Source organism: Bubalus bubalis, chromosome 3, assembly GCF_019923935.1.
Source record: "Bubalus bubalis isolate 160015118507 breed Murrah chromosome 3, NDDB_SH_1, whole genome shotgun sequence".
Classification (NCBI taxonomy): Eukaryota; Metazoa; Chordata; class Mammalia; order Artiodactyla; family Bovidae; genus Bubalus; species Bubalus bubalis.
In genome coordinates, this window is record NC_059159.1 from 27,190,893 (window position 1) to 27,198,403 (window position 7,511).

At 48.4% G+C, this 7,511-nt stretch overlaps 1 long non-coding RNA gene across 1 annotated transcript; it reads right to left on the reverse strand.

Moving 5' to 3' along the window:
• Positions 1-592: 592 nt before the first annotated feature.
• LOC123332624 lies at positions 593-3,730 on the reverse strand. The gene is made up of 3 exons (XR_006549531.2): positions 3,595-3,730; positions 2,710-2,946; positions 593-723 (listed from the first exon to the last, which is right to left on the reverse strand). It is a non-coding gene; the product is annotated as an uncharacterized LOC123332624 (long non-coding RNA).
• Between the last annotated feature and the right edge of the window lie 3,781 nt (positions 3,731-7,511).

A 7,511-nucleotide genomic window follows, 5' to 3' on the forward strand; every position in this document is an offset into this window, starting at 1 on the left:
GGCTGCCAGACTGGTGAGCCCCTGTACACCATCTATAGCATCACTTCTGTGCCCAGTTTTTGCTTTCCACCCCAGCAAGTGGTGCTGGGACAAGTCTCACTGCAGAAAATTGTCTCCTACCTGGGTTACTTGTGAATTTCCTTGTTTCAGTGTTTTTCCCCTCAGTTTATTTCCCAAATATTTGAGTAAAGGAAACTTTGCCTTTGAGGAGTGCCAGACTGTCCTCCATTTCTGGTCTGCAGCCAGTGGGAGTGTGTGAAAAGACAGGTTCCTTATCCCAGTGAGATCAGGATAAGTTTCACCAGCCATCCAAGTGACTCTCATGTGTGCCAGGCTTGGGATTCTCTACAAGACCCTCCTTCAAGTTTATGCCCAGAGGAGGAGCGTATCCTATCTGCAGACAATACAAGTCTGCCTTCCAATTATGGCTTCTAAGCTGAGAGCTTATGTCTCCTCCTTATGAATCAATTTAGGAGAAATAACCAGAGTGGTGGCTTATTCTGTAAAATTCTATTCATTCATTCAACAAACTCTTACCCTTTGCTAGGCACAATGGTAGGCATGGATGATGCAGTGATGACTAAGACATGGTCCCTTCCCTCAAAGGCCTTGGAGTCTGGCTGGGGAGACAGGTAATCACATTCCAGTGTGATGAATAGACTCGTAGGAGGGGCAGGATCAGGGTCAGGGCACCAGGAAGCAGAAAGCAGCGACTTTTTTTCCCTTGTGTGTGAGAGAGAGAGACAGAGAACCAAAACAAAGCGTCATGATTTAGTCATAGGTATTTTAGCATTCTAGATTTTTTTCATTCATAATTCAAGAGATAAAAATAATAAACCTGCTTCTGGATATGCTACTAAAGTCTTCCTTAGGCCAGAAGGAAAATGTCTTCCCAATTAATTCATTATGGAAATGTGAAGGTAGATTATATATAGATAAATGACTTTAGCATTACATAAGTGTATTAGACTCTGGAATGGTTTCTGCAAAAGCTGAGAGGAATCAATTTCCGGTATAAGATGACATCTGGCCTGTTGCCTTTGGGGAAGCAAAGGTATTTCTGGACATCTCAGAGCCTGCAGATAGGGCCTGACTACTAGTACCCAGATGGCCACAAAGTTTGAGGCATGAAAGAAATCACACAGGGCAATGACTTGAAACCCTGGCTGCACCTTCAGAATCACTTTGGAGTTGTTAAAGCTACCACATCTGACCTCTCTATGACTCTGCTTTAATTAGGAGCAGTCAGGTGCTGGTACTTTGTAAAATGTCCCCTGCTGCTGCTGCTAAGTCACTTCAGTCATGTCCGACTCTGTGTGACCCCATAGACGGCAGCCCACCAGGCTCCCCCGTCCCTGGGATTCTCCAGGCAAGAACACTGGAGTGGGTTGCCATTTCCTTTGCCAATGCACGAAAGTGAAAAGTAAAAGTGAAGTCGCTCAGTCGTGTCCGACTCCTAGCGACCCCACGGACTGCAGCCATCCAGGCTCCTCCGTCCATGGGATTTTCCAGGCAAGAGTGCAGGAGTGGGGTGCCATTGCCTTCTCCAAAAGGTCCCCAGGTGACTCTAATATGCAGCCAGTGTTGAAAACCCCTGTCTATGGGAGGAGGGGCTGTGGAGGCAGCACAAAGTCTGGGGAAAGGAGATAGGGAAGAAGCTACCAGGGAAGTGGGTGAAAAGCCGGAGGGTCCTAGCAAAGGCGCAGTGGTCAACAGGCCGCATGCTGCAGAGATGGAGAGGGGCAGGGCTGCGTGTGCCGTTTAGGGCCATGCCGCCACTGGTGGATTTAGCGGCAGGTTTGTCAGCAGAACGATGAAAGCAAAGCCAGATCAGAGTGCACAGAAGAGAAGCGAGTCAGGACTTGGAAGGTGAGAAAATGGACACAGAAAATGTAGACTGACTTTGGAGATGAGTGCTGTCCATGGAGAGGGTATGTACATTACAGGAAGGGGAGCACCTTCCGGGACCTGAGAATAGGCTCTTGTCTAACACTTGGAAATGAATTGTCCGAGGAGACACAAGTGCTGACAAAGCAAAAGCCTTTATTGGGAACGGGCACCCAGGTGGAAAGCAGCTAGGTAAGGGAACCCAGGAGAACTGCTCTGCCCTGTGGTTCACAGTCCCAGGTTTTGTTGTAATGGGGTTACTTTTCTGGTTTTCTCTAGCCGCTCATCTTGCTGGGCCCATATTTGGTCTGACTCAGGGCCCTCCCTGGTTGTGCACACATCTCTCAGCCCAGTTGGATTCCAGCGTGAGGGTTTCTGGGAGGTTGGTAGGATGTATGGTCTCCTCCCTTCTCTTTGTCCCCTCCCAAATTCTCCCGGTTAGAAACTCCACATTTTTTATCAGACTTCCTGTTGCAAGACAACTCAGGCAAGTGGTTATCATCATGCCTGGCCAAGGCAGGCAGTTTTAGTCAACAGTTCCCTAACATGTGGGGGTCAAGGGAATGATTTAGTCATTTGTTGAGGATGGGAGAGACTTGGGAGTGTCCAGATGCTGATAGAAATGACCCAGTTAAGAAGAGCTGGTGGATGTTTGGAAAATAAAAGGTGTAATTGATGGCAGCAAGTTCCTAAGAAGGTGGAAGGGGAGAGAAGGGTGGGGACCCGACACAAACAGTGTTGTTGTGATAGGATGCATGATGGCGAGGATGAGGGCAAGGGCAGGGGTCATCTCACTGCGCGCTTCCAAGAACACATACTCACCAGTAGTTTACTCATTGATGGGGCTCCATGCACTCTGTCCATGTCATCTTTCCCACGAGAGCAGTCTGCTTCTTTTCCTTTCTTCCGTCTTCTCTTCATGGCAGCCAGACCTGGAGCCACTGTCCCAGTGATGGGTGGCCTGGTAGAGGTCTGGCTGTCCTCTCTTCCTGGTCCACTTTCTCCATGTGTAACTAGGTGTCTAGCTGGTAAACCAGCTTTAACCCCACAGCCTGAACCCTGGAGAGGGAAGCTGGGAGATGAATCCCTGAGGTCCTTGACCCAGGCCCTCTTCTCAGTCAGGATCTGTCGTACTGGAGAGTCTCCGCAGTGTCTCAGACACTAAGCCCCTAAGACTAAGATTGATGAATACCCTGGTCCCATTGGCCCTTGTCTTTTGTGTGTGCCCACCCCTTCTTTGAGAAACAATCAGGGGGTGGCTTAGTCACAGGGTTCAGGTATCGAGCCTTCATCCCAACACCCTCACGCTCTCTGCCCCTAGTGGTGGGCTCTTTGCCTCTCCTGGATCCTTGCTATCTGAGGCTACACTGGACAGCAGGCAGGCTCAAGACCACTGCCTATGGGTTGAAACCGGAAGGTGTGTAGGGCTGACCACTGAACAGGTATGTCCTTCCCCCTCTCCACCTTCCTGCTCACCCCATTTCCCTGTGCTGCCCTGGCATTGGAAACAGCCTCCTCTGTCCTCAGTCATGATGCCCACCCAGCTGGCTCCATGTTAGAGAGGCACCTGTCTTTGTATCCCTCACTGGCAGGAAGTCCTAGTGACTCCTGACAAATGGGCTTGACCCATTTTCTGCCCCTGGTCTGTGTCTGGCTGTGTCCTTATCTGTTCTGCCAGGAAGTGGGAAGTAGCGTTCCCCCACTAACCTCTTGCACGCTCCTAGGAGATGTCCAAATACTCCATATGTTTTCTGTCTGCTGCAAGCGGTGCCTTGCCAACGGCTCTTCTGCAACCTCCTCTTAATTAGCTGCAGCCTGGGTTTGTTTTATACGTTTGTTTTCTCAAATTCCTCACCCAATACCTGCCCAAAACAGACTCCAAAGTGCAAAGGAAACATTTTTAAATGGATGATAAAATAAGGGCCTCCTTCTTGGTGGTGGTATAAGCATGGGCCAGAGATTCCCCACTCCGAATCAAATCCCTCTAGGACTTGTGTGGCCTTGCTCCTCTCCAGCCACCCTGGCTGTCTTCCAGCGCCTCAGATGTTCCATGCAGCCTTTGCATGTGCTATTCCCTCTTTGCCTAGCTATGTGTGATCTATCCTTCAGGGTTCAGCATCAGCACTGCTTCCTCTGGAAGTCCTTCCCTGACCCCTACTCTACATTGGAAACAGGGCTCCTGCTCTTACTTCTCTCCCTTTGAATCTGCCTGGCCAGGTGTTCAGAGCTCCTCCAGCTGACTTCTCACCCTTCACAGGTGGAGTACATGGACCAGTGAGGGAGGGCGCAAGCCCTGTTGCCTGCTGAAAGGTATCCTGTGTGTTTCCTTTAAGCACCTTCCATCATCTGTTGTTGATATTCATTTGTGCAGTTGTCTAGTTTCTGTAACCTACACCTAAATTTCAAATCTTTGAAAATGGAGGCTGCAACTCATTTCCCACCATCTCCCCAGTTTAAAATATAACACAGGACACACAACAGCTCCTTGAGACATGGCTGCAGGGACAGATTCAAGTGTTCCATCTCAGACTCCATAGGGCACTCTGACAGCATCCTTGTTTCTAACTCCTGACTTGTCATGAGCTGAGCAGCTGAAGCTGGCCTCCACAGTATCTCTGCACACCTATCCCACTTATAATTTGCTCTAAAAACTATCCCTAAAGTTAGGGGGTGTAAACATTTTATTTTCTTATGGTTCTGTGGCTTAGAACTTTGGGCAGGGCTCAGTGGGGCTGTTCTGTTCAGTGCGGCGTTGTCTGGGGTATTCACTCAACCACATTCGGATGGTGTCTGGGCTGGGCTGGAAGGTCCAAGAAAGACATTCACTATGATGCTTCTCCATGTCTCCACATGTTTCTCTCCAAGTGGTTAGCGGCTGTTCAATTTCAAATTCTAAATGTTCATTGATGGAATAAAGGAAAATAATTGACTTGTGTACATGAACTTGGTTTCCTGAAGCCTTGAGCTTGCTGATGGAGACAACCAAAGTCCTCAAATCCCAGTCCTTTTGTTCTTCTCAACCTTCCCAAGTAATCTTCAACTTTTGAAATACTGAAGAGTGCATCACATGTAGAAAAAGTAACTATTATTTTGTAAAACTTTTGTTTCAATTGTGTATAGGAATGTGAATTCTGCATCACACAAAAAAAGACGATTTCTTACTATGTGTTTCAGTCAAAACATGTGAAAGCCCAAGGATTACAGATTAAAACTGGGCTTGGTTCAGCTCAGCCCCTTCTTCAGCACCTGCTTCCCGAAAACTTGTTCAATGCTATCCGCTGTCTTGCCTTACAGGGTAGAGCAAGGCTTTTGCTCCTGGGTTCAGTTTTCAACTGCTCTGGCCCCTCAAAGCCTGTTGGATGTCTTTATTTTGAGACCATCTAGACCATGAGGCTCTGTAAAAGAGTAAATCAACAAAGAGAATACACTCCTGGGAAGCAACCAAGAGTAGTTTCAGTTCAGTCACTCAGTCGTGTCCAACTATTTGCAACCCCAAGGACTGCAGCAGACCAGGCTTCCCTGTCCATTATCAAGCCTGGCATGCTGCAGTCCATGGGGTCTCAAAGAGTTGGACAGAGTAGTTTAGGAGGAACTAAAAGGGCCAGGTCATGGCAGTTGTGTGAATTAGGCATTGACCTCTGGCCTTTGGGATCAGGTAGAGAGAGTTCACAGGTTTGCACAACTCTGTATAACTCTATAGTTGACTATAACAAGTCCTATTGTTCACTGGGCATCAGAGGCTTCAGTGAGGTCCAGCAGGTGTCTGGCATCTGAGTCACTTAAAACTTGTGGCCCTTTACCAGCCTCAGCTTGATTGAAGGAAGCTGTGATGAAACCTAACAATTTTCTCAGCAAGCTTCCTATGAGGAAAATTTCTTTTTCACTTTCTGGGGCAGCACCTGTTCCTCCTCTCTCTTTCCCTTCCCATCTCTGCTCCTTCCTACGTAAATTTCATTACTGAAAGAAGGCAGAGGGCGATCCTTAGCCTGTCAGTCCGAGCTTCCATGGAGCTGTTTCTCTGCCAGCCAGCTGTCACTTCCAGGAACCAGGCACAGCTTGCACGTCCTAAGTTTGGTCTGGGAGCAGAGCCTGACTCTTTCTGTTCTGTTTGATGGTAACCCGGGGCCCACATGAGAAGTATGGGCTCCTGCCCATTGCCTCTTTTCAACATCCGATACTTGCCACCTTTCAGAGTCACAGGGGCCTAGTCCAGCCTTAAAATTAAGTCCAAACCCCTCGTTACAGTCTAACGCCCATTAGGATCTAATCCCTGCCTTCCTTGGCAGACTGGGGCCACCAGCTACTTCTCTCTCTCTCTGGGCTCCAGCCATAGCAGACTTGCCATTGATCTGCCTAAGGCTTTCTTCACTTCAGTTAGATCCTGTTTCTTCTGACTGACCCATTCTTCCCCTCCTTGGATGTCCCCTGCCTCCTGGACTCCTTCCTAGCATGCTTCAGCTATAATTGGATTCTTGACTGTATAATGAGCTGTTTTACACCTTTCTCTCTACCTAGACTGTATACCTCCTGAGGTCAAAGACTATATTCCTGGTTTGTATCTCTACTGCTTCATACAAAGCCTGACACACAGCAGGCATAAAGTCAGATTTTACTGAGTGAATGACTATTGAATGATAACTTCCTTTCCCTGGGACTGGTCCAGCAGCCCCCCAAAATCATCTCAATATTTGTTATGTTGTGAATAGTACAACAATTCACCCTCCCACCTAAACCACTTTTCCCACTACTTGTCTCAGTGTCTGGGTTCAGTCTTCATCCAGATTTGGGGCAGTGAACTTGAACTCATCCTTAAAGCTCTGGCATCACCCGACAACAGTCTCTGTTCCTTCCTTAGGGCTCAGTTTGTGAGATGTTCACTGTCAAAAGAGTTGAGTTAAAGGTCCCTTCTCCAGGCAATCCCTTTGCCCAGCTTCTCCCTTGAGACTGCAGTCATCAGTAAGCCCTACATGACAAAGCTGATCACACCCACTGCTGTGCAGAGCACCCTGACAGCTTCTAGGGCCTTGTGGGGCTGCCTCAGTCCAGCTTTATCATAGCTCACTGGTATCCTACAGAACTGCAGGCATCTCTGAGAATCCTCATCCATCTTTACCTAACATCACATTGTCCTGCATGTCAATTGACTTCAATCCTAGAAGCAGAAACTACTTTACAGCGGAGACAAGACCAAGGGTTGTGAAAATGAAACACCTCACCAGCCAGTGGGTCCTAGGAATGGTCCCCTGTGGCAGATATTGTGGATTGCCTACCCAAAAGCCAAGCACAACTCCATTCTCCCTTGTTGCAAAGTGGGAACCATCACCTTTCCAGGCTCCCTTGCAGTTAGAGTCATGTGACACACTTCCTTGCTGAAGTGCTGTGGCCTGAGGTTCTTAGAGGTCTTCCAGAATTCCCCGGTGGTCTGGTGGTTAAAAATCCACCTGCCAATGCAGGGGATGTGGGGTTGATCCCTGATCTAAGAAGATTCCACATACAGCCCGGCATCTAAGCCCACGCACCACAGCTACTGAAGCCCATGTGCCCTAGAGCCTGCGCTCTGCACCAAGAGAAGTCACCACAATAGAAGCCTCACACTGCAACGAGAGAGTAGCCCCATTTGCTGC